General features: G+C 40.9%; 1 protein-coding gene and 1 pseudogene across 4 annotated transcripts in view; one reads left to right on the top strand and one right to left on the bottom strand.

The window, feature by feature from the left end:
- Positions 1 to 24,614, top strand: part of LOC311623644 (olfactory receptor 7A10-like) — a gene marked incomplete at both ends in the record, with an annotated part of 162,645 nt that overhangs the window by 121,154 nt on the left and 16,877 nt on the right. The window lies entirely within an intron of this gene.
- LOC311623656 (olfactory receptor 7A5-like) lies at positions 16,303 to 17,226 on the bottom strand (annotated as a pseudogene). Its single transcript has one exon. The product of its transcript is annotated as an olfactory receptor 7A5-like (transcript).

The following is a 24,614-nucleotide window of genomic DNA, read 5'->3' as shown; positions in this document are numbered from 1 at the left end:
TGTCTTTTAGTTGTAGTTTTCAAATTGTTGTGCAAGGCAGCAGTATAGGTGTTGACTTATGCCACAATTTTGATTTCTCTAGGGCTTGCTTCCTATTATTTTTTTTTTTAATTTAAGCTTTATTTGATTATATAAGTAATATTTTAAATAAAACGCTGAGTTTTGAGTGTGGTCACATGGCTCCAATGTGGCAGACTCTAGAAAGAGGGAGGAATTAGATTGTGAACATGTGGAGCAGGAGACTGGGGCAGACCCAGGTATTTACCTGTGCCTGAAGGAGCTTGAAGAGTCAATGGTCCATTGGGCAAGATCCTGCTTAGCCCTCTCAGAACATCCTCCAGACCAATGAGCATATTAGAGGTTACACAGTTCTGCTCAGAGCAGGGCAAGGGTCTCCAGGTCTCCAGGGTCTCAAGCAGCTCATCCACCTCCTTCACAAGATCTTGGGGGAATGGGGACACAAAGTCAGTGGGCAATAGACCAAAGGGCCTGTCTGAAGACTCTGAGTATTTAACCCCAGAGAACAGATCATTGAAATTGCCTATATGAAGAATAACAATGGCACTGACTTAGATTCTTCAGATGCTTAAATCTCAGCCATGCAGTGGTGAAACTGGGCCGGGAATTCCAAGGATGACATAAACCCAAATTCTTTAACCAGTAATTGGAAAACAGCCATAAGTTAGTGCATCTGGGTGGTTTTAAAAAAAAATGATTTTAGAAAGGGAGGAAAGAAGGATGGAGAGATAAAGAGAGAGAAATATTGATGTGAAATAGATATACACCTGACCCAGAGGTTGAACCTACAACCTATCTGGTGCACTGGATGATGCTTCAACCAACTGAGCCACACTGGCCAGGGCACCTGGGTGTTTTTGAAAATGCTTCTAGATACCTGAGTGCCCAACCTTGAGTGAGAGGCCAGTTGCAATATCTACTACATGAGAGCTTGGCTGCATTCCCACCAAATGACCCAGATCTCAATGGGATTTCCATATTTTGACCCTTTCTTGATTCTGACTTTACCTGGATGGTGTTCTCAGGCAAGGCTGGTTTGAAGTCTTGAGATAACTGCTGGACTTTGTCAAAGAACCAGGAGAGGCTCTAGGAAAAGGGAACATGGGCATGGATCAGAGATACTGAAGGGGAGGCTTGAGAAGAGGATGGAGACACAAGGTGGTGTTGGCAAGGATTTCTCTGCTTCCTAGTCTTCTGCTGAGTCTTCACTCACCTGAATTTTGATTCCAGAATATGGTGTCCATGAGGAGAAGGGGACTTCTGCAAGAAAAAGAGGCAGGAGCAACATTGGCATGTGTTTGTGCCATCTTGTGAGTTGTGTGTGTGCATGCATGTGTGTATTTGCCTTTTGTGAATATGACATGTGTGTACACATGTGCCGATGTGGTTTGAATACATACATTTGTGTGCGTGTGTGTGTTCATATGCGTGCTTGCATGTGTGTGTCAGGACCATATACCTTCACACCATTCAGAGGGCTGAACATGGCCACCCAGTCATGGTGACAGCAGCATCTGTAGGTTCTCCTCACATTGATGCAGTAGGTGGAATTGCAACATTGGTGTTGTCCCAAGCTGCACTAACCCACATCTGCAGACATAAAAAAGAGGGTCAGTCCTCTATCCCAGTACTGCTAATGTCACCCTCTACTCGCCAACTCCAGCCTTACTACCTTCACCACCTTCCTCAAGCTCAGATGTCAAGGGGTCCATCACAGCTGAAAATGTTACCGTCTTGTGATGGTACTTTCTACTCTCCAACCACCTCAAGGCAGGGGTTGTCAAAACTATGGCTCCTGTTGCCTGCTGCCTGTTTCTGTACAGTCCATGAGCTAAGAATTTTAAAATATATATATATTTTTTTAATATTTTAATTGATTTTTCACAGAGAGGAAGAGAGAGGGATAGAGAGAATCATCAATCAGCTGCCTCCTTCACACCCGCTACTGGGGATGTGCCCGCAACCAAGGCACATGCCTTGATCGGAATAGAACCTGGGACCTTCCAGTCCGCAGGCCAATGCTCTATCCATCTAGCCAAACCAGTTTCGGCTAAAAAATATATTTTAAGTGCTCAAAATTGTCAAAGAAAGAGCCATCTTTTGTGACACATGAAAATTATATAAAATTCAACTGTTAGAATCAATAGATAAAGTTTTATTGGGTTGTAGCTGAGCCTATTCATTTATATGTTGTCTATGGCTTCTTTAAAACAGCAGAGTTTAGTAGTTGTGACAAGAACCTTCGGGTCCCCAAAGCCTAAGGTATTTACTATCTGACCCTTCACAGAAGGAATTTTCTGACCTCTGGATTCAACAAGGTGGGCAAGACAAGAACTATTTGTATGTACACGTGTGTGTGTGTGTGTGTGTGTGTGTGTGTGTGTGCACATGTGTGTTACATCTAAGGCCAAAACTTGGTGGATGGTGAGTATGGTAGACAAAATAATGGGCTCTTCAAAGGTGTTCTCATGTCCAAGTTCTAATTTCTGGAACATATAAATATGCCCCCTTTAAGTGAAAAGAATTTTTGAACTTTGGGATTAAGGATATTAAAATGGGATTACAATCCTGGATGACCTGGGTGCACCTGGTATAATCACAAGGGTCCTTGTAAGAGGGTGGGAGACAAGAGGTTAGAGATGAGAGGAGATGATAAAGATATGCTGTTGGCTTTGAAGAGGAAGAAAGAAGCCTAGAGCCATGGAATGCAGGCAGCCTCTAGAAACTAGAAAGACAAGGGAAACAGGTTTTCCCCCTGGGCCTCTAGAAGAAGCCATTTAAAACTTCTGACCTCCCAAACTGTAAGAGAACATATTTACTAGTATTTTATTTTCAGCCATTAAGTTTGTGGTGATTTGTTCTATCAGCAACAGGCAACCAATAAAATGGTTGATCCATGAATCTGGAAATTACCATCCAGCCAACTGGTGTTGGCATCAGCTCTTAGTGTTGTGCAGGAGTCTGATGGGTAACCTGGCACATGATTATCCGGCTCACAAAGCCACCAACTCCACTGGGTCATGGTTTACCTCAGCCTTCTGTGGCTCTAGCACAACTCTACCCTGCAGGGCAGCCCCACCCAGTATTGCCCACAATGCAAGGGATAGGTTTCAAATATGGCCAAAACTGGTGAATGTGGTTTCATTTAGGCCTGCTCTAAATGCCATAGCCACAGGGAACTTATTTTGGCCTCAGAATATCTTGGGCATGTCTGCTTTCTCTTCACTCAGGGGAAGTTTATTCTTCTCAGAGAAATGAGGAAACTATGTCATTGTGGTTACAGTGTTGAGTAAGAGTGTGTGTATTCAAACGTATTTAGCTACAAACTTATATTCCCCTCTTTTTTAGAGAAATGTGATCCTTTTTCGCTGACGTAGAGACCAGTAGAGTGGAACTTGGACAATATTTACTGTAGCTTCTTCTGTCTGTAACTTAGACAGTGAAGTGAGAGGAGTCCACCGTAATTGAAGATATGAGGTTTCTCTCCTCTAAGGATGGCGAATAGCTTATCAACAGTGTAATGCTCTCAGTAAGATTGATGTGTATATACAGAGGAAGCAGCATAGAATTGTACACTTGAAGCCTATATCTTATTAACCAATGCCATCCCAATAAATTTAAATAAATAGATAAATCTTTAAAAAGTGAATCCTGCATTTCAAAGCAAATATATTGTTAACACACTTCTTAATGTTGAGATATTTAATATTTTACTTTTTTCTTTGTAAATACTAAATACCCCTGTCTCTAAGTTATTTCAAATACTTTAAAACATTATTCAAACATCTTTATAAATGATAAAAATGGATAGTACAAAATGATTAATGCATTGTAAGGTCATTAAATAATCTAAATCTATTAATATTTTCTTATTTATTTACTTTTTAAACTTTATTGTTCAGATTATTACAAATGTTCCTCTTTTTCCCTCCATAGATCCCCTCCACCCAGTTCCACCCCACTCCAGGCCTTCCCCCCCAAGGACCTCGTCCACAGGTGTAATATTTTTGTCCAATCTCTTCCCACACCCCCAAAACCCCTAACTCCAGAGAATTGTCAATCTGCTCCCTTTCCATACCCCTGATTCTATTACATTCACCAGTCTGTTCTGTTCTGTTCATCAGGTTTTTTTTTATCCATTTGATTTTTAGGTTCACTTGTTGATAGATATGCATTTGTTGTCACTTTGTTGTTCATAATTTTTTATCTTTACCTTTTTCCTTCTTCTTCCTTTTCTTAGAGAATATCCTTCAGCATTTCATGTAATGCTGGTTTGGTGGTGATGAACTTCTTTAGTTTTTTCTTGTCTCTGAAGCTCTTTATCTGACCTTCAATTCTAAATGATAGCTTTGCTGGGTAGAGTAATCTTGTTTGTAAGTTCTTGCTATCCATCACTTTGTATATTTCTTATCACTCCCTTCTGGCCTGCATAGTTTCTGTTGAGTAATCAGCTGACAGTCATATGGGTACTCCCTTGTAGACAACTAATTGTTTTTCTCTTGCTGTTTTTAATATTCTCTCTTTGTCTTTTGCCCTTGGCATTTTAATTATGATGTGTCTTGGTGTGGTCTTCTTTGGATTCTTCTTGTTTGGGGTTCTCTGTACTTCCTGGACTTGTAAGTCTATTTCTTTCACCAGGTAGGGAAAGTTTGCTGTCATTATTTCTTCAAATGGGTTTTTAATATCTTGCTCTCTTTCTTCTTCTGGCACTCTCATAATTCAGATGTTAGTACTCTTGAAGTTGTCCCAGAGGCTCCTTAAATGTCTTCATATTTTTGGAATATTTTTTCTTTTTGCTTTTCCAGTTGGGTGTTTTTTACTTATTTGTATTTCAAATCTTTGACTTGATTCTTGGGATCCTGTAATCTGCTGTTTGATCTCTGTATATTATTCTGTATATTATTCTTTATTTTAGTCAGTGTATGCTTAATTTCTGATTGGTCCTTTTTCATATCCATGAGGGTCTCACCAAATTTCTCAGAGGTTTCTAGAAGTTTCTTGAACAGCTTTATAATTGTGGTTTTGAACTCTATATCCAGTATTTTGCTTTCATTCATTTCTTCCATTTGTGTCTTGAAGCATTTTGGCTGCTTCCCTGTGTTTGTTTCTATGTACAGGGTAGCTGCTGAGTCCTCTTGAGTTGACAGAATGGCTTTATGTGGTAGGTGTCTTATAGGGCCCAGGGGCTGGCTCAGCCTCCCCAGTCACCTGAGGTGGACATTCTTGGTATACCCTTTTGTGGGTTGTTTGGACAGTCTTGTTGTAGTTAACCTTGATTACTATTGGAATCACTGGGAGGAATTAACCTCTAGCCCAATTGGCTGTGATCACCAGCTGTATCTACACTGGAAGATCTGTTGTGCAGTTGACACCCTTGTGGGGCAGAACTTGCTCCAGTGGAGCTTTGGTGCTCACTGAGTCTGACCCTTGAGTGGGTCTCTTATGGATGTGAAGAGTTATAATCTGGTATAGTCTCACTCTGACCACTGGGTAGACTGGCTCTTGGATCTCCAAGGAGGTGCAAGGTCAGCCACTGTCTGGAACCACCCAGCAGAAGCTACAGAGAGAGATCTACAGATTCCTCCTCTTTCCAAGGCGTTTGGAAGTTCCCAGATCAGGCCTGACTGTGAAGCAATGCAGTCTGCTGCTGCTGGTACTTGGACCTTCTTTTGGAAGCTGTGAGGCTCTCTGACCCAGCTGCAGTTTGACAGGTTTTAGGCAGAGAAAGGGCAGGTCATTCATATGCAAAAGCCTCTGTGCACAGCTTGGGTGGGGTTGTAAATTGGGAGGGTTGAAGCATCTGGGAATCACCAGAGCACAGCACACAATAATGACTGCCAGTCAGACCTGCATCAGAGAGGTCCCAGGATCTCCCTGTCCCACGACCCCTTGCAGGAACAATGATCGCTGTGAGGATCTCTTAGAGAAAGCCATCCTCACATTCCTGTCCCAGTGCCAGACAGTCCAATTTCTCCCCGTATGTGTCTGGATCCCCCAGAGTTTCACCTATAACTGGAGTTCAGAGCAAGTGAGAGCTTGTATCTCTCTCCTGATTAAAAGAGCAGCACATCCAAGTGCCAGTACTTTTCATGCCCCTGCACTTCTTATCAGTCTCACTGCACTCTCTACACCTCTCTAATTGTGTGGAACTTCCCACTCAGCCAGCTTTCCCATGGTTCTGGTTGGTAGTTGTTCTGCCATTTAGTTGTAATTTTGATGTGGTTGTGAGAAGCAGCAAGTGTAGGTGTTTACCTATGCTTCCATCTTGGTTCTCTCATATTAATATTTTCTTAAAAGTGTATGGCGTGGTACTTATTCAGCAATAAACAAATGAAATCTTCCTATTTGCAATGACATGGATGGGCCTGGAAGGTATTATGCTAAGTGAAGTAAGTCAGACAGAGAAAGACAAATACTGTATGATCTCACTTGTATGTGGAATATAAGACAAAACAAATAAACAAAACAAAGCAGAATATTATTCATAGATACAGAGAAAATCTGATGGTTGCCATGGGGATAGGTAGTAGGAGGAATAAGTGGTACAAAGTTCCAGCTAAAAAATAAATAAGTCATGGGGATATAATGTACAGCATAGGGAATATAGTCAATAATATCATAATAAATTTGCATGGCAACAGATGGTTACTAGACTTGGGTGGTAACCACATTGTTAGGAATATAAATGTAGCATCACTATGTTATACACTTAAAACTAATATAATATTACTAGAGGCCCAATGCACAAAAATTTGTGTAAGAATAAGCTTTCCTTCCCCCAGCTGCTGGCACCAGCTTCCCTCTGGCACCCAGGACCTGGACTTCCTTCCTCTGGCCACCAGCAGGCAGCCAGGACCTGGGCCCCAGCTTCATCAGGAAGGACATCCAGAATGACATCCAGAAGGACATCCAGTCTAATTCTAATATTACCCTTTTATTATTATAGATATGTCAATTATGTTTTAATAAAAAGTATATATACTCTATTCTATTCTAAGATAAACAACTTAATATTCAGTTTTTAAAAACAATCTCTTTAAGAGTAGATATAATCATTTCTGACTTCCATATGAGGAAGCCAAGATCAGAGATTTCAAAAAACTTGGCCAAATCAAGGCTAAGTGTCAAGGTCAAGGTGTGACCACAGCTCTGATTACTGTAACAACGGAGCTCTTTCAAGTTATCCATGTATGCATATTTCTAAAATGCCTTTCAAGTACCTAGCACTGGAGTACAGTTGTGAGAAAGACACTGTTTACCCATGAAGTGGATGGTTTATACACAGTGACTGTTCCTTTTCATTCTTTGTTCTATGTGGCACTTGTCTACAAGTCTGTCTGCCCACTGGCAAAAAGGCTTCCGGAGACAGGAGCTACTCTTCACAGTTCTATTTACAGTCCCTGGGATAGAGCTCAGAGCAATGGCAGAAGATCAAGTTATACCTCTCATGAAATTATTGTCTTACTACTACTAAAAGGGATTTGAAGAATTTTAAGATTAAACTGTATTTTTTTGGCTCTTTAAAAAATGCATTTATTTTATTTTTATTCTTTATTGATTAAGGTATTACATATGTGTTCTTATTGCCCCATTGGCCCCCCCATCCCACTCTCGCCCTCACCCCCTTGTTGTCTGTGTCCATAGGTTATGCTTATGTGCATGCATACAAGTCCTTTGGTTGATCTCTCCCCCTTATCCCTCCCCTCCCCTACCTTCCCTCTGAGGTTTTATGGTCTGTATTTATAAAGAAATTCTTGAAATGACTAAAAAGGAAGATCAGGGAGAGTAAAAGCTATTGGCAAACTGTAGGAACCATTCTGCATCACTTAAAAAACATTTAAATATATTTAAAAAATAAAAATAAATAAAAAACATTTAAAACAAAACTTGGAAAGCATTCTAATTTAATTTATCAAGAGCTTTCTCAATTAGGTCTATTCATAATCACCCAAGACTAGAAGCAACCCGAATGCCATTCAATGGGTGAATGGCTGGCTAAACAAACTGTGATATGGCCAATATAATGAAATATTACATAGCAAGAAGATATGAACTATTGGTACATAAAACAACATGGATGAACCTAAAAGCCATTACACTGAATGGGAGAAACCTGACTCAAATATATTGTATTATTCTGTTGTTATATGATTTCCCAAAAGACAATATCATAGGCAAAAGAAAACAGGTCAAGATTGTCAGGGGGTAGAGATAGAGGTGACTGTAAATGTGTAAGATGAGGGAGCATTTTGACAGAATAGAACTAATTGTTCTGGACCCTGATGGGGGTGGTAACCCAAATCTGGGCCTGTGTTAAAATTCAAAGAACTGTTCATAAAGAGGAAAAAAGAAGTCATGAAAAGGTTTTAAAACATATGTTGTATGGCTTTCACATGTTAAACTAGTCTCCATTAATGAATGTTGTGTCATATGTTTCCAATCTTTAATTATTGCATATTAGTTGCAAGAAAGTACCCTAACAAGAACAGGAAATGGGAGGAATGGGCCTTCAAAAGACCCAAGGGTGCTCTCAGACAGTCTTAAAGTTGACAGCACGAGGTTGAATGTGAGAGTTTCATGGGGAGAGAGGTGTAGGGACCATGTTACTTATCTTGACTAGTGTTCTCCTTCTCACTTTTTGAATTTGGTGCCTCCTGAAAAGAGCTTGTACCCAGAGGTGCACTCACAATAATGACTGCCCTCCACATTGTAACAAACTGCGGAGCTTCCACAAGACACGGGTAACAGTGGACCGCACTCGTTGATATCTGGAACACAAGTGGGAACTGCTAGGAATGGCCAAAATTCTGGTTAAGATGGGCAGCAACCAGATTGAAATGCTTTTACCCTTTTGAACAGAAAAATGCAAGGAACATGTAAATATGCAACCACAAAGATGGAAACTTTTTTTTTTTTAACAGAGAGAATATGTACTTATTGCTCAGTTTCACCAATAATAAAGACAAATGAACTATTTTCATCTTTTCCCCACCTCCCATGGAATCAGACCACAGCCTTGATTTATGCAAATTCTTTCAGGATTTTAAAATATTTTGTGACTAAAAAATATTTTGTGACTACTTTCCCATATCAAAATAATAAAAAAAAATGTTCATACCTATGGAATATTCCATAGTAAGAGTATTGCATATTTCATCCAACTCATGACCAACTCCGAATGCTGTGGTTTGAGATGTGGATCCAGCTTCTCCTACTTTCTAGGTGTATGGCTTTGGACAAGATACTTTACCTCTCAAGGCCCACGTTTTTTTCATTTATAATGTGGCATCGGCACTGGTGGTCTCATGGGGATGCTTTGAGCCTCTCAAGCGGCAGTGTTTGAGAGCTTTCTGAAATTCAAATTAACCATATCTAAATTCCAGCTTTATGACCAGCTGTGTAAGCCTGCGCATGTTACCTTCCAAAGTTTCTGTTTCCTGCCCTCTAAGTGGGGGATAATAATAGTAACCATTTACCTAGATATTATGTGGTTGAAGTTCATTTTAATTTCAGAAATTGTGTTTTACAAATGGAAGATGACCATACTGGCATGAGATTGTGGTGGTTATTTTTGGATGGAGGAAATGAGATTGTTGTGGTTATTTTTGGATGGAGGAACTGGGTTAAAGGGAGTTCCCTGAAAACTAATGCTATAGTTTTAACTAACATAGCAAAACATTCCAAAAACATTCTGATTTTTGGGTGGTATCTCCATAGTTCCCTCCTTCATCTCCATAGTATCTCCATACTGCCTCTGTCTTTGACTAATTACAGTAACAACATCATCAACAATAAAATGTATTAACTTCCCATCAAGTGCAAGGCAACATCCTAAGTGTTTTTACATGTATTAATTTATCTTTTTTATTGAGGTGAAAATTCACATAATAAGGTCAACCATTTTAAACTGAACGATTCAGTTGTATTTAACACATTCATAGTGTTGGGCAACTATCACTTCTATTTAGCTTCAAAACATGTTTTCTCTCCGAAAGAAAACACTGTTAAGTAGTCATTCCTCATGTCCCCCTCCCCTAGCATCTGGCATCTACCATTTGCTTTCTGTCTCTATGGATTCAATTTATATATTTTACTTAATTTAAAGCACACAAGAACTAGATGAGTTTACATTATTATCCCTGGTTTTTAGATAAGGAAATTGTAACACTGGGAAGTTCAACAGTTTGCCTGGACTCACACCTGGTCAGCTGGAATTCAGGTAGTCCAACTTCAAAGCTGGAGCTATTATACCCCTTCAACCATAAGAACCGATTGCCTTGTTTCTAGTTCCTTTCTCCTATTCTTGGCAACACACTTTAATGCTGCTTCAAGGGCTGAGGTCTCTTGATTCCCCCACATTTCTGATGACTCTGTTATCCTTTGGCCTCTTACCTATACAGACATCCAAGGGGTTGCTAAAGATGGCCTGTCCAGAGAAGTGAATCCAGCATCACAGAGACAGAAAGTGGCATTGGTACAATGGACACCAAGCACAGGGAGCTGTGGGAAATGGACATTCCCCAGAAGAAACCGGCTGCCAGTTGGGAACAAGGAGATGGAGGAAGGAGAGGGAGGAGATGCCTGTCTTCATACAAGGAGGAGCCCTTGATACTGGAAGTTTTGGAAAGAAGAAGGGTCAGTTTCTCAAAGTCTAAGAACATCATTCCCAAAAGACAAGTCCTTGTTAATGCTGAATGGGTGGGTGGGGTTTGTTTGAACATAACTCCAGACTTCTGGGAAATAGCTCCTAATGATATAAGCAGGACCCAGAACGCTAGGTTAGAGAAAGAGAGAGAGAGCGAGAGCGAGAGCGAGAGCGAGAGCGAGAGAGAGAGAGAGAGAGAGAGAGAGAGAGAGAAGTGAATGTGGCTCATAAGTGAGATCCAGAAAGAGCTTCTACCACCTGGTTAAGTGGCCTCTCCCTACAGCTCCATGGCTTCTAGCAGCATCCAGCTTTCCCTCTAGGCAGGCTCCCAGACTTCCCCACAGGCCCCTGGGGGACAAAGATTTTCCATTTTATTCTCCATAAGCCCCCAAGGTATTGCTAGCAATAGGCTTTTAGTACGGGAATCAAAATATACATAGATGGAAAAGAGGCACACATATTAGATCGATCATCTATTCCCACCCATTTTATAAGATACAATTTATGAAGAAACTCGTTAGATCTGGCTGTCTTTGCTCAGATACTAATCTTAGTTCTTTACAGTTCAAGATCTTTACTATTTTTTTTTAACTGTTTAGTAGAAAATCCCAAACATACTGAAAAGTAGGAAAACAGGCAACTGAACCCCTGTGTATCAATCACCCTGCTATCACAATCATTAATTTATGGCCACTTTTATTTTATCTATAGTTTTACTCTCTACACACTGGATTATGTGAGGCAAATTATAGGCATCCTATTACTTCTCAGGATATATTTTAACAACAAAAATATATCCTATCTAATAAAGAGGGAATATGCTAATTGATTGTGCCATGCCAGCACAGCCAAGGATTCCTTTGGTGAGCCTGAGGATGAAGGATGAAGAAAAGACAGACAAATAGAATGAGCTGGGTCTAGGTGGATCTTCTGTGCCAGGCTGAGACCACAGAACAGATCCAGATGGCAAGTTGAGCCTTGGTTTATAGTCAGAGGTAAACAAGGTAGTGGTCACCATAGATATAATTTCTTGTGAGTTTCACTTGTTTGGGCATCACTTGCTGCACTTTCCACAGCCCATTACCTACCCAGGAAAGACCTAGGGAGGGTCATAAGGTCAAGCTTAATTTTGCTAAGAGGGCCTCTAAGCTGGGACTTGTTTTTGGCTTTGCCAACAGGTCAGTCCAAGGCTTAATCCTATAACTGCTCCCTACAATTTACCCTCGCACCATTGCAAAGGATGGTGGTGCCCACAGCCAATAAAGAAGAAATATGCTAATTGAGTGCCCCACCCTTAAAGATGGCGGCACCCACAACCAATAAAAAGGGAATATGCTAATTGACTGCCTCACCCTCAAAGATGGTGGCACCCACAGCCAGAAGATAGTGGCACCCAGGCCCCTCAATCCTGTGTGGGTGGTAGTTATGCTACAAGGCCAGGCCCACTGTGTGCACCTGCCTCCAGAGTTCCCTAGTCCCCTCAACCCTCCAGCCACCCACGGCCAGCCCACAGGGCAGGCAAGCTTCAGAGGATGGCTATCCAGCCTCCCAGGGCTGCCCAAGGCTCAGGTAACCAGGGCTGGCTGAGGCTTGTGCTGCTGGCAGTGGCAAGAGCAGAGGTGTGATGGGGCGTCATCTTCCCCCGATTACTGGGTCACCTCCCACCCATGAGGGCTCCTGGACTGTGAAAGGGGGCAAGCCTGGCTGAGAAACCCCACTCCAGTGCATGAATTTTCATGTACTGGGCCTCTAGTAGATAATACATTAAGAAATCCCACAATAAACCCACATTTTCCCCTGGCAAAGGAAGGAAGGAAAGAAGAGAATTCTGTCTCAATTTGAGAAAAAATAAAAGAACCCATACAAAATTAGAAACATTCCAAATCCAGGGTTCTAAAATACCTTAATCACATACAATAAAAAACAAGATAGTCTTTTCCGTAGCCAAATTACTTTATTAAAAATAAAGATAAAAACATTAGGAAGAAAAGGGAAATAGTGAAAAAGCAGAACATGTAGTTAAGAGATGAAGCCCCTGGAATTGACAATGAACATCAGTGGGAGTAAGAAGATATTCTAGCATATCCAGAATTTGGGATTTAAATTTGCCAGGATTTTGTATCCTCAAACTTTACTTTTTTATCTTCTTATATCACAGGAAATTACTACCAATAAAGAGTCAAGAAAAAAAAAAAAAAGAGTCCATTACCACAACTTAACAAAAGGAAAATAATCCAATTAAAAATGGGTGAAAGACCTAAATAGACACTTCTCATAAGTGGACATACAGAAGGCTAAGAGGCAAATGAAAAAAAAATGCTCCAAGTCACTAATCATGTGAGAGATGCAAATCAAAATACAATGAGGTACCACCTCACACCTGTCAGAATGACTATCAACAAACAAGTGTTGGAGAGGATTTAAAAAAAAAAAAAAAAAAAAAAAAAAAAAGGAAACTCTCATACATTGCTGATGGGAATGCAGACTGGTGCAGCCACTGTGGAAAACAGTATGAAGTTTCCTCAAAAAATTAAAAATGGAACTCCAATTTGACCCAGCAATCGCACTTCTAGGAATATATATCAGAAACACCAATCAGAAAGAATGTTCATAGCAGAGCAATTTACAATGGTATCATTCTGAGTTTGTTGATGAAGAATGTGAGATTTAGGAGCATGCATTGAGTCTGGAGTCAGGCTCAGAGATCACTATTTCCAAGACTTCTGCAAGTCACTAATAATTTTATTTTTAATCAACTGTTTTTGAACAGTTTTATATTTACAAGAAAATTGCAAAAATCTGACTTTCCTTTATTATTAACAGCTGTTAATGGCCGGCCTGTAAACCACCATAGGCCCCTCACCCAGACCACCCCACGCACCAAGGGAACCCCAACTCTGATTTGGGATACCCTTCAGGGCAAACCAGCTGGCCCCCAACCATGCACCAGTGTAGGGCGCAGTTATAGGGTTAAGCCTCGGACTGACCTGCTGGCAAAGTCGCAAAAAAAAATCCCAGCTTAGAGGGCACGGTTCTCTGAGCATAAAGCTTGATCTTGTGACTACTCCCTAGATCTTTCCTGAGTAGATAATAGGCTGTGGGAGGGGCAGCAAGTGCTACCAAAACAAGTGAATCTTACAAGAACATTGTGAATTACCTTGGTTGCCCCTGACTATAAATAAAGCATTAGCTTTGCAGTCTGGATCTGGTCTGTGGTCTCAGCAAGGCAAAAAAGATCCATCTAGACCCAGCTTATTCTCTTATATGTCTTTATTCTTCATCCATAACTGGCCATCCTTCAGGCTTGCCAAACCCTTGGCTGTGTGGTCTGCCACTCATGAGGCCTCTATCCTACCTAATAAATGAGTAATATGCAAACTGACATCACTACAACACACAAGATGGCTGCCCCCATGTGATAAAAGATCCTGCCTCCATGTGGACACAAGATGGCCACCACGAGATAGCTAAGAGGAGAGGGCAGTTGTGAGCAATCAGGCCTGCAGGGCTGGGCAGGGCAGTTAGCAGTGACCAGGCTGGCAGAGGAGGGCAATTAGGGGCACCCAGGCTTGCAGGAGAGGACAGTTGGGGGGTACCCAGACCTGCAGGGTAGGGCAAATGGGGTGATCCAGGCCTGTAGGAGAGGGCAGTTAGGGGTGACCGGGTTGGCAGGGAGGACATTTGGGAGTGACCAGGCCTGCAGGGGAGTGCAATTGGGGGGAAACCAGGGGAGGACATTAAGGGGTGATCAGACCACAGGGCAGGGCAGTTAGGGGTGACCAGGCTGGCAGGGGAGGCCAGTTAGGGGCAATCAGGCCAGTAGGGGAAGAGTTAGGCATTAATCAGGTTGGCAGGGTATTGGTTAGGAGGTGATCAGCTAGCAGGCAGAAGCAGTTAGAGGCAATCAGGGCAGGTAGGTGAGCGGTTGGGAGCAAGCAGTCCTGGATTATGAAAGGGATGTTCCACTGCCCATTTAGGCCAGATCCTGGTGGGCAATTGGACATCCCTTGAGGGGTCCCAGATTGGAGAGGGTACAGCCTGCGCTAAGGGACACCCTGCACCCTATGTATGAATTTTGTGCATCAGGCCTCTAGTTAAACATATATTTATTCTCACTCTCTCTCTAAGATCATATGCCATCTTAGGAGACCAGCAGAGTCAGAACACCTCTCCACTACATAAACCTATTAGAAAATAAAGGAATAATATTAAACCACTTGCTTTTAGGGTGGATTATTAAATAGCAGTAGAGAATTGTTATAAAAATTCAAATGAACAGAATTGAGGGAAATCATATTAATCTCCTACTTCTTACGTTTGGCATTTGTACTGATATGTGAGAACAGCACTCACAATCACTCTGTTATTCAAATCACTTCGGATAACTGAATAGAAGTGCCTCCACAGAGGCTCCCTTCCAGGTAGTCTGGACTCAGTAGAAGGACATGCATGTTTGTGCAGGAAAATGTGTGATGCTTAATCAGATGACTGGGCAGGATTTCAACTGCTGTGTGATTCATCCTTTGATCATAAAGACTGAAGCTATTTCTTTTTTAAAAAATATATTTTACTTTTAAAAAATATATATTTTATTGATTTTTTTTTTTTTTTTTTTTTTTTTTTTTTTTTTTTTACAGAGAGGAAGGGAGAGAGATAGCCAGAAACGTTGATGAGAGAGAAACATCAACCAGCCGCCTCCTGCACACCACCCACTGGGGATATGCCCGCAACCAAAGTACATGCCCTCGATCGGAATTGAACCTGGGACCCTTCAGTCTGCAGACCGACGCTCTACCACTGAGCCAAACCGGTTTATTTTTTTATTGATTTTTCACAGAGAAGAAGAGAGAGGGATAGAGAGTTAGAAACACTGATGAGAGAGAAACATCAATCAGCTGCCTCTTGCACAACCCCTACTGGGGATGTGCCCGCAACCAAGGTACATGCCCTTGACCAGAATCAAACCTGGGACCTTGACCGGAATGGAGCAGGCTGATGCTCTATCCACTCAGCCAAACCGGTTTTGGCAGACTAAAGCTATTTCTGAGTGTAAAGGGTGTATACTGTATATAGTATTCTACTGAGATTGTTCATTCACTGTCTCTTTCGTGGATTCAAAAATGTTTAGAAAAGGGGAGATATTTAACTTAGAGCACAAGAAAGAGTCACATTTGGAGGGAGCACATTGAAAGATTTTCAGCAGAAACAGGAAAATAGTTCAGAAAAGGTACATAAAACTCTCTAGGTAATTTTTTACCCCAGTGAATAAGAACCCTTACACATAGACATCATATCCACACTTTAATAAATAGATGTGCACCGTGAAGACTATGGTCTCAGATTTTCTTCTACAATAAAATTATGTCAACGCCCTTAATAGCCAGATATAGTTTTGTCCACCGGGATAGCATAATTCATCACTATTCTTTCAGGAGAACAATAGAAAAGTTACTTGGAATGATATATGTTCTAAGAGATTATGCTAAATCAATTCAAATTAACTCATGAGATAACTGAGAATTTCCAATTACATAGGTCCAAAGTTTGACTTTATTTCTGTCAGAACATCAGACTTTGAGGCTTTGAAGCCTGCATTCATGAGCACTTCTTCAGGCTGGTACAATTGGTCCTTGAAAAGCTTACCTGCCAAGGAATCTTTCCAGGGCCCTCTTTATGTCATTGTTCCTGAGACTGTAGATGAAGGGGTTCAGCATGGGTGTGACCACAGTGTACAAAACCGAGGCTGTTGTACTCAAATGTGCATTTTGGGGAGCAGCAGAGCTGAGATACACTCCGAGGAGTGTACCATAAAATAAGGAGACAACTGAGATGTGAGATGCACACATAGAAAATGCCTTATACTTCCCCTGAGCTGATGGGATTCCACATATGGAGGCAATGATCTTAGAGTAAGAGTAAAGAATCCCAGCAAAGGGACCGATACCCAACGGCACAGTTAAAATATATAATATAATGTGGTTAAGAGCAATGTCAGAACAGGCAAGTTGGAGCACCTGACTGAGTTCACAGAAAAAATGGGGGATTTCTAAGTCTCAGCAGAATGACAGAGGCAACAACATTAAGCTATGTACCAAGGAATTCAGGTTACTCGTGATCCAGCACACCAGAACTAGCAGTCCACAGAGCCGGGGGTTCATGATGACCATGTAGTGCAGGGGGTGGCAGATGGCCACAAACCGGTCATAGGCCATCACAGTCAGGATTAAGTTGTCCAACCCAGCAAAAACTATGAAAAAATACATCTGTGTGATGCAGCCATCATAGGTGATGACTTTGCTGTGTGTCTGGATGTTCACAAGCATCTTTGGGATGGTGGTGGAGGTGAAGCAGATGTCCACCAAAGACAGGTTGGAGAGGAAGAAGTACATGGGCGTGTGGAGGTGGGAGTCTGAGCTGACGGCCAGGATGATGAGCAGGTTTCCAAACACAGTGACCAGGTACATGGAGAGGAAAAGCCCAAATATGAAGGACTGTAGCTCTAGTGACTGTGAAAGTCCGAGAAGAAGAAATTCTGAAATTTGTGTACCATTGCCTGGTTCCATGTGTCAGAGGTGACTATCAGGAAATAGAAAAAATGAATAATTTTCACATTAGCAAGAATTAGTAACTGAGAAACAATGGCACATATTGACTTCAAAGAGGAAGGGAGAGGGAGAAAGAGAGACATCAATGATGAGATAGAATAATGATTGGCTGCCTCTTGCACGTCCCATATTGGGGATCAAGCCCTTAATCTGGGCATGTTTCCTTGACCTGAATCAAACCTGGGACTCTTCAGTCTGCAGACTGACGCTCTATCCACTGAGTCAAACCAGCTATGGCAGCACATTTATATTTCATAATCAGAAAAATAATTGCCATGTTTGGTGTATGATCTGGTTCCCATTAAGTCATCTCCGTTGCATGTCTTATTAGAATTTTCTTTTTTTTTTAATCATCAAGCAGTTCTTCAGACATAATGTGTAGTATATTTTTGTTTTATTGAGGAATTCATTTGAGGAATATATAACATGTCCTAAAAATGCATACCCATACTTTGAATATTTATAAAGGCAGTATTTATTAAAGTACATGTTATTTTCAAAATTATACAGTGTGGATACATTTTTGGGGGACACCCAGAATGTTGACTATAGACCATGTTCTAGGGGCAGTTCACAGTATGGGATGCTGAAAGATAATAGTCTCTACAAACTAATAATGGATAAGAATATAATAAAATTAAAAATAATATAACCTATCCAATGGCAAATCAAATTCAATGGAGAGAGTTGATAAAGGCTGTTGTTTTATTTTTTATTTTTTAAATAGAGCTTAGCCAAGACTCGCCAAGTGCTGAGCCACACTTGCCACCAGGTGACACTTAAACAGACACTTCAAACAAGACTGAGTGGGAGACTGAGGGGAAGTGTTTGCCAGGCAGAAGAAACAGCCAGTGCAAAGGGCCCGAGGAAGAGGAAGATGGTTGTTTTAGGAAATCAAAGCTCAAAACGACCCAATGTGTCCAGTGGAATGAGCAAGGCAGGGCAGGATCAGAGATGCTGTCAGAGAATAGTAAGAAATAAGGTAGCCTGCATGCTGCTGTTGAAACTTCAAGTCGTAGAGGGTGCCTTGTGCACACTAGGTAAATGTTGCACTTTATCAGTCTGGCTGCAAAAGCATCCAGTGAATTGAAAAGGATCTCCTTCTTGTTGCCTTCTCTGCATATTAGAGTCACACTGGAATATGTGAGTTCAGGCACATCTGTTCTGAGGACTGCTCTCAATTTACAAGGTACACACACACACACACACACACACACACACTAAACACAGCACACCATGGCCTCTTCATCTGTGTTATTTCTGTGATTTTCTCCCTCCCTCCTGCTCCATATAGACTATGAGTATATGCCCTTATGCTGTCCAGATCAAGTATCTATTCCAAAAGAAATTTAGAAAGAGTATCTAGTTACACCACATTGAAGCCAAGCAAAAATAATAAATGAGAAAAAATAAATTTCTCCAAAAGACAGAGGAAGTTATAAACATATGGTAAGAAACACCTTCCAGATTGACTACCCCATGTAAAAAATTATCAAAAAATAAATCAATACTCACAAAAAGATATATACAAAAACAACACAGGTTGAATATTTTGAACACCAAGCAGTGAAAAGCTGATTTTTCCTGTGCCTCTTCTATATTTAGTAGATCAGTTTGTTTTTATGTAGATGAGTCAAGCCCCTTTCTCACTTTTCTTAGGTAGCACATATTTTCCTTTAACTTTGGGTTTTATTCTCATTTCTGACAAATGTTGAGCACAGTCTAATTCTGGATCATTCAATGGACAAAGGTCTCCCAGGACATGATCATTAAATCCTGCACTTGCCCTGTGAAGCCATCCTTCTACACCGAGTCATACAAACATTTATTTCATTGTGCTCTGACTTCACCATCACAGTGCCAGATCCAAACAAGCCGGGTTTCACCTGTTTTGTTCACCTTTGTATTTTCACAAATGTATGTGACTATATGTGCACTTATAAAGGAAATAAAAAGAATATATGTCTCATGAACTCCTGTTGCAAGGTAATATTTGAAAGAAATATATTGGATAAGGATCTTTCTCATCAATATGGACATGTAGTAGAATAAGCCTCATGATAAAAAATGCCTTCATTTTACTAGACATTTCTCTATATCTAGAACTCTATTTTCCTACTTCCTTTTAATTGCAAACTCATTGTATATGTTTTACATTTACTTGAAATACCTTATGCCTCCCATTGCCACCTTTAATTGGGCTTCCATCAGTTAATTGTCAACAATTATGCCTGTGGTACTGAGTTCCAAGTTCACTTCTTTTTAGCATAATATATTAATCATTAATTAGTTGAACAGGCAAACAAACAACCATAGGCTGATGCCTGTCAAGAGACCTCAGGTACATGTGCTTGGCTTTGACCCTCTCTGACCCTTTCCTGTAGTACCTACTGGACTTCTGGACTCACCTGATTGGGAACTCTGAGGAGAAGGTCTTCAAGGAAAAGTCCAACCTCTTGGATGGCTGATGATGGAGACTGAAGCTCTCTGCTTAAACAAGACAGCAGGAAGGAGGCAAGCGCATGTCTCTTACACAAACTTAGGATTCCAAAAGCAGCAACAGGTCCCATCCAGCCCAAGATCACACATGCTGAGAGACTGGAGATGAGGAGATATTTACAGCACCCTATGTCTGCTCATTAGGTGGATTTCTGTCTTGTTACTCCAACTCCTAATCACCTAATTTCCCTGTGGGTCTGGACAGAAGAGAATGTTTTCCTGTAGATTCTGTGTTCCCAAATGACCATCTTAGAAATCAAGTTAACCCAGTGTCTACTAGTTCTTCCTCATAAAACCTGTTGGCTTCCAGAGGACTATTCTCCCAGCACCTTATCCAAACATTGATTCAACATATTCTAGTCTGGATTAGAAAACTCTAATCTCCACAGACTGGCTTTATGGCAAGGACACAGGCCCTGATATTTACATAAAATTCTATTTTTCTTTTTAACAAGGGGAAGAACCAACTTTCTTTGCTATAAACTTTGGGTGTTACACAAGGGACTTCATGACACATTAGCCAAAACACCTCAGGTAAATGCCTTAACATTTAAACCTTATATTACAAGTTGAGAGCTGTCATTTAGTCCCTCACTACCAAATATTTGTTAATTTTAAAAAATACCAGAGGCCTGGTGCACAAATTTGTGCATCAGTGAGGTCCCTTGAGCTAGCATATCCGATCAGGCTGAAACTGGCTTTCGGACGTCCCCTGAGGGGTCCTAGATTGCAAGAGAAATGCGGGCCAGGCTAAGGAACCCCACAGGTGCATGATCAGGGCCAGGGAAGGACTGCAGGAGGGCTCTAGGAAGTGTCCAGCCCATCTGGCTCAGTCCCAATCAGCCAGACTCCAGCAGCAAGCTAACCTAATGGTCAGAATGTCTGTCCCCTGGTGGTCAGTGCATGTCATAGTGAGCTGTTGAGCAGCCTTAGCATATTATTAGCATATCATGATTTGATTGGTGGAACAGACAACAGGACGGCTGGACACTTAGCATATTAAGCTTTTATTTTATAGGATACTTAGAATTTTTGCACCATAAACTGAGCTTGGAGTTGAAAAGTAAATAGATTCTTCCCTGTAGCTTTCAGAAGAAACCTGACCCTGCAAACATCTTGATTTTAGCCCACTGTGTCCCATTTCCTATTTCTGACATCAGGAATTGTAAGAACATGAACAAGTTTGTTTTAAACCACTCAGGTGGTAACTTTACATTAGCATTGAACATAGACATTTATCCAATAAAATTCTGTTGGGGACTGAGATTAAGTGTCTCAATTCATTCATTTAACTTCCTCTGGGTAAAAGCATTGTGCGTCTTAATCCCCCCTTAAGTAGAAGAAATTTGTAATCATTTTGGAGATATTCAGCCTCTTTAGCTGGTAGAGAATTTCTTATTGTTTGAATGTAAATGTGCTTCAGATTTGATGCATTTGAAGTATTAATATAGGAAAAGTAATTCATCATGTCTACCATTTATTTGAAATTTCCATGTCTAATTTTTTAAAATAATTTGAAAATTGGGGCCTGGTGAAACCACAAAGAAGGACTCTGCTTTGCTCTGGCCTTGCCATTCCTTTTCTTCAGGTTTGGGACACACTCATAGCCCTTAGGCAGGCAATTCCAGTAATAGCTCTGTGGTCATCTAGGATTTACATAAGACTAAAAGGTGGAAGTTGCTTCAGCTACCTTTGTCTCAACTAGACAGTAGGTGTATGGCTCTGACTTTTGTCAGAGCTCAAGGTCTTCAGCCTTCCTGGTTCCTCATCCACACCTCTCTGCTAGTGAAGACAATGGGCAGCTCCCGAATATCCCTCATTTCTTTTCCTTAAAAAATCTTAAAAAGTGAATGCTGCCTGGAGGGTGTCAGTCCTTTTAAGACTCTTCATTCTGCATCTGCAGACTAGAAATAAACATATGAGAATAAAAACGAGATAAGCAATAGTGGTTATGCTGAGAGGCAAATGAATCAGTCTGTAGTAAGTTTCTTTCTGGGCCAGTTTTTTGAGTCCCAATTTCAATATTCAACAGTTCCTTATGTATACATGCCAGCAATGATATGCAAGAACTGATTTGTTCCTAGGCAACCTGCAGTGATATACAGCTGCTGACTGCTAGTATGGTAAGGCGTCTTCACCATCTTCCATCTCTGGACTATTTCTCCTCTTGTCTTCGTGGCAGGAACAAGCTGGTTAGTTTCTCTCTGGGGTCTATTGTTGCAGGAATCCACACAGGCTTGGAGGAGTTTTATGGAAATATACAAACTTATTCTCAACCAAAGATTAATAAAGCAATCTTTTCTATAAACTAAACTTGGGATCCTTCCTTTTCATTGTGCCCAAACCATTTTCCTTTGACTTATTTTGACACCATATGTGTTTTCAAGGTGTCTTGCTTTCAGCATTGCAAGTGTAAAATAATTTTTAAAGTAAAAAATTTTCTTGATGTAATTCACAGGGGATTATTCCACTATCCCCCTTCTGTTTTTGATTTAAATAATATTAAGAGGCTTTTGGAAATTTTGCAATGCAGTCTTGATAACTTTTGAATTTGATTTTTGTACAGAAATATGACTGCTTTGGATTCATTGCATGTTAAGCAGTTTTGGAACTATGAAATAAAGCATTACTAAAATTTAGTTAATGCTTCAGGAACAGTCTCCTGCCCAGTACAACAAAGTTTTTATGATTATTAATTTATTTTAATTAGCCAATTTAAATCGATCTGAAATAAGGTTTATTTTTTAACTTTACATGTCCTACATCAGTGGTTGGCAAACCTCAGCTCGTGAAGCACATGCAGCTCTTTGGCCCTGGAGTGTTCTGACGCCACTTCTTCAAAATAGATTTGCCCAGATTGAAAACCGACTTGTGTGCATGGGCCACGAAGTTTCAATCACACTGTACGCGTGTGCCCCCACATGCTATTTTGTGGAAGAGACACACTCAAGGGGCCAAAGAGCTGCATATGGCTCATGAGCTGAGGTTTGCCGATCACTGTCCTAGGTTATGGACAGCAAATAATATAGCTTAATTCATTGACTTTTTAATTACTTTTCTCAGACTTTTGAAGGAAATCTCTTTATTTCCTTCCAGAATAATTTCTAGGCCAGCTTTTAGAGAGTTTCTCTTAAAAGCTTTTGTCTTTCTTTTTTCTTTTTCTTTTCTTTTCCATATTTATTTTTTATTTTATTTTATTTTTTTATGCCACGCAACCTATAGGGCTCCTGCTAGGATACTGACTTATGCAGCTGAATAGCTATAATACAATGACTCTTTGTACATTATGTTGACTATTTATGATCAGATTTAAGGCTTGAATAATAATTTTTAGTTTACCCTGTAAATATCAATGAAAGAGATTTCAAAAATTTAAAATTCTTCATTTTTATTAAGCTTAGAATTATATATATATTATTTTTAAATATATATATATATATATTACTGATTTTTTACAGAGAGGAAGAGAGAAAGATAGAGAGTTAGAAACATGTATGAGAGAGAAACATCGATTAGCTGCATCCTGCTCTATCGGAGATGTGCCAATAACCAAGGTACATGCCCTTGACTGGAATTGAACCTGGGCTCAGTGCATAAAATTCTTGCACAGGGGTGGGGATTCCGTCAGCCTGACCTGCACCCTCTGATAATCCAGGACTCCTTGGGGGATGTCCATAGGGGATCCCTACAAGATTGGGCTTAAACTGGCAGTCGGACATACCTCTTGCATTCTGGGACTGCTGGCTCTTACCTGCTCACCTGCCTGCCTGATCACTCCTAATCAGTCGCCTGCCTGCCTGGTTGCCCTTAACCACTTGCCTATCTGCCTGATCATCCTTAACCATTCACCTGCCTGCTGATCACCCATAAATGCTCTACATCCCAGTGTGATGCCCCTAACTGCTCACCTTCCTGCCTGATCCCTCCTAACCACTTGCCTACCTGCCTGATTTCTCCTACCCATTCTGCCTGCCTGCCTCATCACCCCTTACTGCTCTCCTGCCTGCCTGATCATCCCTAACTGCTTTCCTGCCTGCCTGATTGCCCCGAACTGCCTCTGCCTGCCTGCCTGAATGCCCCTAACCACTTGCCTGCCTGCCTGCCTGTCTGGTCACCCCTAACTGCCTTTGCCTTCATTTCCCTGAACCACTCACTTTCCTGCCTGATTGCTCCTAATTGTTCCCTGTCTGCCTGATCTCTCCTAACCACTCTGCCTGCCTGCCTGGTTGCCCCTAACCACTCTGCCTTCCTACCGCATTGCCCCTAACCATTCACCTGCCTACCTGATCACCTGTAACCAGTCTGCCCACCTGGCTGATCACCACTAACTCCTTGCTTACCTGGCTGATCACCCCTAACCAACTCTACCTCAGACTCCACCAATGAGGTTTTGTCTAGAAGGATGTCTGGAATGATGTCCAGAAGGTCTTTTGGCTGACCTGTGTAATTAGCATATTAAACTATTATTACTTAGATAATTTGCTTGTAGGATGGCTTGTCATATAGAAATAACTTACTGATATAACCAAGTGAACAGAAATGAGAACAGTAATAATATATTGAAGATTATTGTTCTCATTTTTGAAGATGACATTCATGATTACTGTGTTATTTTAGCTTATTTCAGACAAGTGCAATTATTTTTATTTTTTAAAATATACTTTATTGAATTTTTACAGAGAGGAAGGTAGAAGGATAGAGAGTCAGAAACATTGATGAGAGAGAAACACCAGTCAGCTGCCTCCTGCACACCTCCTACTGGGGATGTGCCCACAAACAAGGGACATGCACTTGACCAGAATCGAACCTGGGACCTTTCAGTCTGCAGGCCGACGTTCTATCCACTA

Source organism: Pipistrellus hanaki (genome assembly GCF_964339955.1).
Source record: "Pipistrellus hanaki genome assembly, chromosome: 5".
NCBI lineage: Eukaryota > Metazoa > Chordata > Mammalia > Chiroptera > Vespertilionidae > Pipistrellus > Pipistrellus hanaki.
Note: the sequence above shows the minus strand (reverse complement) of the source record. Positions and strands in the feature narration are given on the sequence as shown.